Source organism: Hibiscus syriacus, unplaced genomic scaffold (genome assembly GCF_006381635.1).
Source record: "Hibiscus syriacus cultivar Baekdansim isolate YM2019G1 unplaced genomic scaffold, ASM638163v2 tig00000218_pilon, whole genome shotgun sequence".
NCBI lineage: Eukaryota > Viridiplantae > Streptophyta > Magnoliopsida > Malvales > Malvaceae > Hibiscus > Hibiscus syriacus.
In genome coordinates this window covers 1,049,206-1,059,331 of record NW_024061774.1, presented here as the reverse complement: position 1 = coordinate 1,059,331, position 10,126 = coordinate 1,049,206, and the positions used below count along the sequence as shown (strand labels likewise).

General features: G+C 34.5%; 1 pseudogene; it reads right to left on the bottom strand.

Moving 5' to 3' along the window:
• Positions 1-7,075: 7,075 nt before the first annotated feature.
• LOC120154159 lies at positions 7,076-8,593 on the bottom strand (annotated as a pseudogene).
• Positions 8,594-10,126: the final 1,533 nt, after the last annotated feature.

Sequence of the window (10,126 nt, the reverse complement as noted above, 5' to 3'; positions counted from 1 at the left end):
TTAGTATTTAAGAATAGAACCCAAGTATATCTAGAATAGTCATCTACCAAGACAAATGGATATTGTTTTCCACCCAAGCTAGTAGTCCTAGTTGGCCCAAAAAGATCTATATGGATCAATTGTAATACTCTACTAGTTGATACATCATTAATGGATTTAAAAGAAATTCGCTTTTGTTTTCCTTTAGCACAAGCATCACAGATTTTATCATTATCAAACTTAAGCTTAGGCAACCCTCGAACTAAATTTCCTTGAATTAGCCATTGCAAAACACTTATACTAGCATGTCCTAGTCTCCTATACCATAACAAACTATCATGCTCATCCTTAGTAACTAGGCATAAAATAGTCATATCAATAAAGTCTAAATGTACCATGTAAATGTTTCCTATTCTATGACCAACAAGCATAATCCAATTACATGCAATGTCAATAACTTTACAACCATTAGTTTCAAACATGACATTGAATCCCTTATCACATAATTGACTAATACTTAAGAGATTATGCTTTAATCCATTCACATATAAAACATTTTTAATTTATATGGAAGAGGTATTATCTATGGTATCTATACATTCGATGTGACCTTTTGAATTATCACCAAAAGTCACTTCTCCTCCATTTTTGGCATTAAGCTCTATGAACCGGCTTTTATCCCCGGTCATGTGTCTTGAGCATCCACTATCAAGGTACCATGAGTTTGAATTTGTTTCCCGTGCCTTGTAGCAATGCTCATTTTCCTACAAACATAGATTAATTTCTAATTTTTGGTACCCAAATTCTTTTGGGTCCATATTCATTAGTTTCCAAAATCCTAGTCCCCTTAGGTATCCATTTGTGTAGGATATCCTTATCTTTAGTAGTAACGAGTCCTTTAGGAACCTATATACTTCTAATGATTTTTCCATTAGAGGTTCTTCGGGGACCTCTATGATTGTAGTTTTTAAAACTTTTTCTAACAAAGTTTGATTTTGAATTTTCTCTAATTTCAAAACGTTTTGTTCCAACTTTATCAAAAGAAGCTTTACGATCATCAATTTTCTTTTGATGATCATCATTGACCTTTGAAAGTAAATTTTGCAAATCTGAATTTTTCTTTTCAAAATCTTCTAATTTGATTTGTAAATCTTTGATTTTACTTTCAAGATCGTTGTTGGTTTTGGATATGAGTTTATTTTCATTTTTCAATTTTGAAATATCATTTTTATATTTTAAAAACAATTTCTCATAATCCGAAGTCAACCCATTATATTCCTCTAATAACTCATCATAAGATAAATCATCTAAATCAAATGAGTTATAGGTTACCTTAGAATCTCCCCTGAATGCCATCAAGCACAAGTTTGCTACTTCTTGTTCCTCTTCATCGGAACCTTCTTCATCGCTCCATGTAGCCACATGAGCCTTGTGCTTATTCTTTGATTGACCATTTCTCTTTAATTGTGGGCAATCATATTTGACATGCCCTGACTTTTTGCATTCATAGCAAATGATTGGGTCCTTCTCTTTTGGTTCATTTTTGAGGCCTTCATTTTGTTTGATTTTTCTTCCTCGGTAAGCTCTTATAATTTTTCTGAACCGTTTGGCAAACAATGACATTTCCTCGTCATCGTCATCTTCATCCGAATCACTCTCATCTTTTGTGGATTTGAGAGCAACTCTAATATTTTTCTTCTTCTCCTTCTCCTTTGGTATCTCATCAATCTTATTGAGGTCCACCTCATCTTCAAGCATCATTTCATGAGTGAGGAGGGAACCGATTAGCTCTTCAAGAGTTAAGGACTTTAGGTTCTTAGCCTCGATAATTACCGTCTTCTTTGATTGCCACGATTTTGGAAGTGAGTAAAATAACTTCCTCACAAGCTTTTCGTTTGAAATGATCTCTCCCTATGATTTGAGACCATTGACAATTGTTGAGAATCTATCTGTCATAGCTTTGATATCTTCATTTGGTTTCATCTTAAAATTTTCATAGGTATATGTTAGAAGACTAATTTTAGATTCTTTTACCTCGTCGGTTCCTTCATGAGTGACTTGAAGTTTATCCCATATTTCTTTGGCGGTTATACAAGATGAAACTCTCCCATATTCATCTGGTCCAAGAGTATAAAATATGATATGGATGGCTTTGGGGTTGAGCTGGAACATTATTGTCTCTCATTCACTCCACAATCTTGGATGAGTGAGAGGTTTGATATATCAGTCTTCTACAATATTCCATGCTCCCATGTCACTTGCTTGAATGAAATACATAATCATATTCTTCCAATAGGCATAGTTAGCTCCATTGAAGAAAGGAGGCTTGTTGACGGGCATCGAATCAAAACTGGAGTCGACGTTTGAAGTAGAGGCCATTGATGACTTATATCGATGTAACTCTTCCTGAATCGACTTAAGAGGTGATTAAACCTTCAAATGAGTGAGGCTATGATACCAATTGTTGAGTTAATCGATCGATGGAATCGGCCAAGAGGGGGTGAATTGGCAATTAAAAATTCGGTGGAAGCTTTTACAGAAAATTGAAAGTAATTGCACAGCGATTTAGAGTGGTTCGACTTTCTCAACCAAAGTCTACGTCTACTACCTTAGCTATCCACACTAAGGATTTTCCAACAAATTCACTAATTTGTTCTTTCTTTTGAGGACAAAGAGTAACCTTACAACTCCCTCAAGAATTATATCCCAATTCTTGAGCACACTCTTTTTCAAAGAGAAATACAAAAATTTGCAAACTTACAAGGAAAAACCTCACAAGGCAATATGTTTGCACAATTCTAGAACAAGATAAGAACACTCAAAGATGATTACAAATGAGCACAAATAGTGTTCTTGAAAGCAAAATGAATATTGAAAGGAAATTTGGCTTGAATTGCACAAACTTGATGTTTGATGCTTTCTCTCTTGTTTCTCTATTGATTCTTCTTGATTGTTATTGATCAATGGCTTCTAGACTTGTTTAAATACTCCTTCAAATGATTCTGAACATTGGGGATGGTTAGTGGAGTCAATAGAGTTGTTTAAGTGTGAAAATAATTAATTAAAGCAGTTGGGAGCGTCAGTGCATCGATGCATACCCTTGGTGCATCGGTGCATCGGTGCATCAAGTGTAAAATTCAAATATTTTGACCGTTGGACCCTTAGTTCATCGGTGCACTAAGAGTGCATCGATGCATAAAATGCATTCGATGTTTCAAAATAGCTAGAGTGCATAGATGCATGGTTTGTGCATCGATGCATCAAATGCACTGAGTGCATCGATGCATCAAATGCATTCGATGTTCAATTTAATCCATGGTGCATCGATGCATTGATTGGTGCATCACTTTGAAAAATTGATTTTAGGCTTGATTTTGGTTCAAAATACTTTGTGAAAATTGTTTTAAAAATAGTTTAAGTATAAAACACAATTTTACACATTTAGTAAGGTTTGAAATTGATCTTGAAAGAATTAGAGTAATAATTTGATATTCGATTAATTAAATCAAATATTCTTAGAAAATCATTTGTAAAATCTTAAAATTCATTTAAACTTAATTTGTTATATCGAAACATCAAAATGTTTTCAACAGTCATCAAGTAACAATTGATGAGGAATTGATGTAGTTGTTTATCAAATAATAATTCTTGTACTTTAATTTGCATTTACTTAAAGTTAATGTCATTCGATAACTGCTGATGAAGATTAAAAAACGATACAAGAAAACGAGATTGGACGTTGGCGTTATATGTGACTATAATAAAAGAGATAATAAGTGACAAACTGAAGAAAGTTATCGAACATAATTATTAAATTTTATCAAACTAATAATAATTTGGTATTTGAATATAATTTTAATACAACAAACTTACAATAATTATTAAATGGTAAATGATAACCAAATTATAATAACTGATATTAAATAAATTAACAAAATTAACCAAAATACATTAACAAAAAGTCCAACAAATTTAACAAATAAATTAAAATAAATCCAACCAATTTAACGAAATAAAGTAAGTATTAAATGATAATAATAAAAAATATAATAAAAAAGTCCAATAAACAATTAAATACAAATATAATAAAAAATTAAAATCTATTGATGCATGTGATGCGAATGTGTTCCGCAGGGCAGTGGCTGTCAGTCTCGAGGAGGATTTCTTCGTATCAATAGTTGTGACTCCTTGCTGTCATCATCATCACCATCGTCGTCGTCGTCTTCTTGAGTAGCTACATTTTGTTGATGAGGAGCTTATGACGATGAAGCACCTCCATAAAATAAAGACCCTGGATGTGTATGACTGACTATCCCACCGGCCTGGGAAAACTCATAAAACCCAGACATCGTTGAGTGTGAAAACTGTACAGGAGGTGTCTGTGTTGCGGCCATGGGTGATGAGATTGAACCCGCCAAAATGTGGGCATATAAGCCCCAAATTGGATCTACAAACATAGACCCATAATATCCTCCAGGAGGGGTCATATAACTCTGTGACAGTGGCAGCGGCAGGGTCATAAAACCATGTGATGGTGGTGGCAGCGGAATCGGGTAAGGGAATGGCGGTAGCGACATCACATATGGATGCGGTATGTAAGTTGTTGTAGACGGTGGCTGTTGTGAAGGTTCTGCTGGTGCAGCTGAGGATGAACCGGAAGCACCTGCTTTCCGTTCACGAGTCGGGGGATGATGGTACTATGTTGGTGAACGTCATCAAAGGGACTATCGTCATCCAAACATCTGATGGGCCCCTCAACTCAGGTGGGATCACCATCCTCACATCATCATTAGAATACGACACCCATTCAAACTAAAACAAATATATATATAATTTTTATCAAAATAATAATCTAATTATATAACCATAATCTAAAATCAATTTTTAAACATTAAAATGCATACTTGTGTGTCAGCCTTCTGATCGATTAGCACCCTAATTTTTTCTAAATCATCAGGTAGCTCCTGATGATTTTTCCTATTAGTAGATCACATATTCAAGGGAAAAATTTATTATACACTGTATAAAATGATTAATATATGAAATCAGTTTTATAATTACCTCAATAGTAGCGGAAATACGAATGGTTCTTGACAACGGGACATAAAAAGGGCCATCGATACCATGCCCAAGACTGCAGTAGCAGGAGACATCCGTCGATAGCATTTTTCCTGTAGTCAGTGGCTCGACACATCTCCCTGTACATGAAAGCCAAAACTGCCGAGCCCCAACTGAGTGATCCGGCCAGACGAAAGTCGCCAAGATGTCGCAACCACATATAGTGAACTTGGTTGTGCGATTTGTCCGGCATCAGCAACCCTCCTATCAGCTGCAGTATGCATGCCCGTGCATACATTTTAACTTCATCATCAGAGGCATCCTCGCTCAACTCCCGAAAATTGGCATCTAACCAATTTAACGGTATCCGACCACCGTTAAAACTTTCCGGGACACGTCTTAGATACTCCCGACACAAAGCAGTCTAAGAACCGTGCACCATCCCCGATATCACATCTCCATCTACCGGAAGTCCTAGGTGCATAAAAACATCCTCAAGTGTAATCGTGCACTCTCCGCACGAAAGATGGAATGTGTGGGTCTCCGGCCTCCACCGCTCCACTAAGGCAGCAATAAGGTCTGGTTCTATCTTACAGTGACCCTCATATCTACCTATATGACTGAATCCAGCCTCTACTAAATACGGCAAGACACGGCTAGGTATCATTAACTTAAGGTTCCTAATAAAATGATCTAATGCATGATCCCTCTCATAAAATTAAATAATTACAAAAATTAATTTTTAAACTAATAATCATGCATTAAATAAATAAATAAATACTAATAATTTAAATTAAATTAAAACGTTAAAATGTTACTGTATCAGTAAAATGTCGAGATATATGATTTTCATCCAAGTGAAGTAGACCGCCTTCCATTTTATATCTGAAAAAAAAAATTAAATAAAATATTTAAATACTTAAATAAATTACAAACAAAATATTAAATATAATAAAATATATCTTAAACAGTTACAAGAGAATATAATAGTATTTGAGAGAAGTTGAGAGGATTTTGTGTGATGAAAGTGATTGAGAATGGGGTATTTATAGGGAGGGATGGGGGTGTGAACGGCTGGAGTAGGTGGGTAATTAAACCTAAGGCGCGTCGTAGGAGACGCACCTTTCTGACGCGTGTCAGATTTAAAGGTAAGGCGCGCCGCAAGGGCCGCGCTTTAGACACGTGTATCCATGTCTGCATAAGACGCACTGTAGGGGGCGCGCCTTACCACACGTGGCGCCAGATCAACGTAAAACGCGCTGCAAGTGGCACGTCTTATTGCAAAGGGTGTTAGATCAGGAAAAATAGTATGAATAGTGTCTGATAAAAAAATATATAAGATATAAGTGATATATCGAGAAAAACGCCTTAGAACGGTTGAAGCTGACAAGAAAGGGAGTCAATTAAGGATGGATAGATGAGAAGAGTCACATTTAAAAATTTAAAGTATCATATATTTTAAATATTTTCTTTATACTTTCTAAAATAATATATTTTAGTTCCAATCCCCAACAGATTTATAATTAACATTACAAGTAACATATCCTGAGATTGATTCATATTTAGACAGACATAACAGTTGTACGTTTGTCTGTCATTTCAATAATCAAATTAGAAACCCCACAACTCTTATGCTGTCTGTTTATACCATGTATGCCTACCATCGACTCTTTCTCGGAAATAAATATCGGCCTCGCTAAGTAACGACAAGCTTTGACAATGTCCAATCGGGTTTGTTTCCAACTATGGGAAACTTACGTAGGAAATGGCTCCCTGCTGTCTTTGCATAACATCATATTAAGGACAAAATTGCAGAAAAATATCACTAATGATGCAGTCATCAAAGAGTTCGATAAATGGTTTTCAAGCGATAATCCTACACCGCATGTTTAAAACATCGTCGAAAAACACTAACATTGAATAAATCTAGCAATTCCGGCGATTCACAAACCTGATAATAGTTACATTAATGGAAGAAACAGTATAAAGTTCAAGAAATTATCAACAGAAAGGTAGTTTCCAAGGTTAGGGATGAGAAACTAGTAAACAAATATTCTCTTCTTTCATTAAACATCAAACCACCACAAAGCTCACTTGGTAAGTTTAAATAAAAAAAGGGAACCTTATAAAGATAGAATTGAAGTGGAATCACAAAAAACACCATATGTTTCTACTGTATAAACCACCCCGGAATCATGCTTTCCCTTCATGTCTATGGTCTTCAAAAACCCATTTCGATCATCGGAATAGACCCACCGGCAGCCATGATTTGTTGCTCTAGCTGCAGTAGAACCGTAAAAGGGGAAACGAAAATAAGAAAACCTCGTTTCATAACCTAAGTACTCGTAAAACTAATCGATGTCCTGTAGGTAAATATAAGTATACTAACCCTGAGCAAAGTTTCAAGCTTGTTCTTCACAAGGTAATACTCATGTTTCACTTGTTGAAGGCATCTCAGGGTCCTGAAAAACATTCAAGAACATCGTTTGCGAATCTCTAGCCCGAATATATAGTTAATAAGAAAGATTTAGACAGAGTAAATCAACTTACGCATCGATGTTCTGCTCCTCGCAGAAGTTGCGAAAAGTAACGCATGCATCTTTTACTCTCTGTGCACCAATGCTGTTGACACACACAAAGATGAACCACTGATTCTTTAATCAAACAAGGAAAAAAGATTAACTTACTAAAATTTTGATTCAATTTCCATGCTGTTTAACCTCTCAGTCACTTGAAAAGGTTGGATCTAACAAGTTCAGTCAGGTTTTGCAGTGAAAGTATAGGATTCAGCAGAAAAATAAAAACATAAAATTGAAGATTGTTAAGGATTTTGTACCTGGAACTACTGCCCTTCAATTGATGAACATGAGCATCAACTTTTTTGAAATCTACATTTGGCTGATCTCTGTATAAGAAAAAAAACACAGTTCACTCCAAGCTGTCATCCATGAAAGAAAGATAAAGTGCGTCAAGAGTGAGTTCTTACAAAGCCGTGGAGAGATCATTGAGAAGTTTCTCAGAATCATCAAAGAAAAGAGAGACAACTTCAACAACAAAATCAGGGTTGCTTTCATCTTGAAGCTGTTGAAGCTGTAAAACTGAGCATCCAAGAAACTCTAAACAAGACAAAAGTAAGCAAAAAAAAAAAACTAAACCAAGAACAACAAAACAAAGACAAAAAAATGGGTTTTTTTGTTAATAAATTTGTACATTTAAAAGCTTTATTTTTTACCTCCATAAACAAGGTCTTTGTGTAGTCCACCAATCTTCTTTGCATCTGAGCCACCTCCATTGTCTTTTTCCCTTTGTTTTCTTCCTCTCTAAAGAAGTTTTCCAGAAAAAAAAAGGTTAATGACCCAACAAAGAAGAAGGGTTTGTGGCTTAAAATTTAGATCTTTGGGGTTGAAATGAACCAAAAGATGAGCTCAAAGAAAAGGGTATAAACGCTTTAGACAAGAATTCGATGTGGTAAGATAACAAAATTCCAAAATATGATTCCCTTTGCCAGTTATAGCTGTTCCTCTACTTGTAGCCTATAATTGGGGGGGGGGGTATTCCTTTTTCTCTACTGTTACTCTTTCCTTTTTTCTGTGTCTCTCTCTTTATTTATAACCAGTTTCAAAGAAAATATTGTAAACTTATCATTAAAATATTTTTAGGGGAAAATGAAAAATATCACATCTCAATTTTCTGTATTAAATTCACCATCGTATGCTTTTCACCAGGATTTTCCATATTATAATTTTAGATTTAATCACTTTATTATTTAAAAAATATTTTTTAAATTCATCAAGTAATCTTAATGATATAAGAAAATATTATTTTTTCTAGAGATTTTGAGTGACAAGGTGTGTATATCTTATCAATTAATTAAAATAAATTTAAATAAATATTATCTTATAATCACTTGTTATATATATTTCTTACATTATTTTTATTGAAGTTAAAAATATAATTACCATTTAGTACTCATTAAATATTTTCTAAATTAATATTTTGAAAATTATATTTAAATTTATCCGATTTTTCCAAGTAGATATGCAATGATATATTAATAACATAATAACATATTTAAAATAAAATAAAATTATATTAAAAAAACAATTAGTCTTACCGATTTCTCTTTATTTGACTAGTCTAATTTTTTTTTCAAACTTTACTGATTTGTTTATTTTATTTGAGCTTTCAATATATTTTACATTTTACCAAAACACAATTTCTTTTTTTTTAGGGTATAATATGATATTTTAGTCATCCTTCCATCGTTTTTATTTATTTTGTCCTATTTTTATACTTAATTTGAGTAGAAATTTTCTTAAAACCACTCAGATAAATTTGTGCATTTGTCATCGAAACAAAACTTTTCGGGTGATGCCATTTCCACGAGCAATGGTTCGATGGAAACGTCCGACTATGGGGTGGGTTAAAGCAAACACAGATGGTGCTGTTGGCGGGTTAGAGAACCACGCTGCGGCAGGGGTGTACTGCGTACTGATCTCGGCCAGTGGATTTTCGGGTTTGCGCGTAGCTTGGGGTCGTGTTCCGTTTCTAAATGCTGAACTGCGGGCTATCCATGATACTCTCTACCATGCCTGTGAGCTCGGATTTAAGAAAATTGAACTTGAAACGGACTGCTTGAAGGCGGTGCGTATTCTTTCTCAAGAAGCTAATTCCAGCGACGATAGGGCGATCATTCTCTTGATTCGTGAACTGTCCAGTAGAGATTAGGACACGAAGATCAGTCACATTCGTCGCGAAGCTAATTTAGTTGCGGATAATGTTTCTAAGTTGGCGAGAGGTGCTCCGTTAGGGGTTCGATTTTTCCATGATCCCCCTCTTGAAGTTGCAGAACTAGTCATGCAAGATTAAGCTTCTGTTCACTAGCCTTTTGTTTTTCTGTACTGCCAAAAAAAAACTTTTCAATTAATACGACATTAATAATGGTTTTGCTTTATTATAACAATCTTCTATTGTAAAATTTTAAAATTTAGGTCTTGAACCATATTTTCAGATTTATAAGATTCATACGGATAACAGAATACTAAGTGTTTTAGACTTATAATTTATAAGATTTTATATTTTTAGCTTT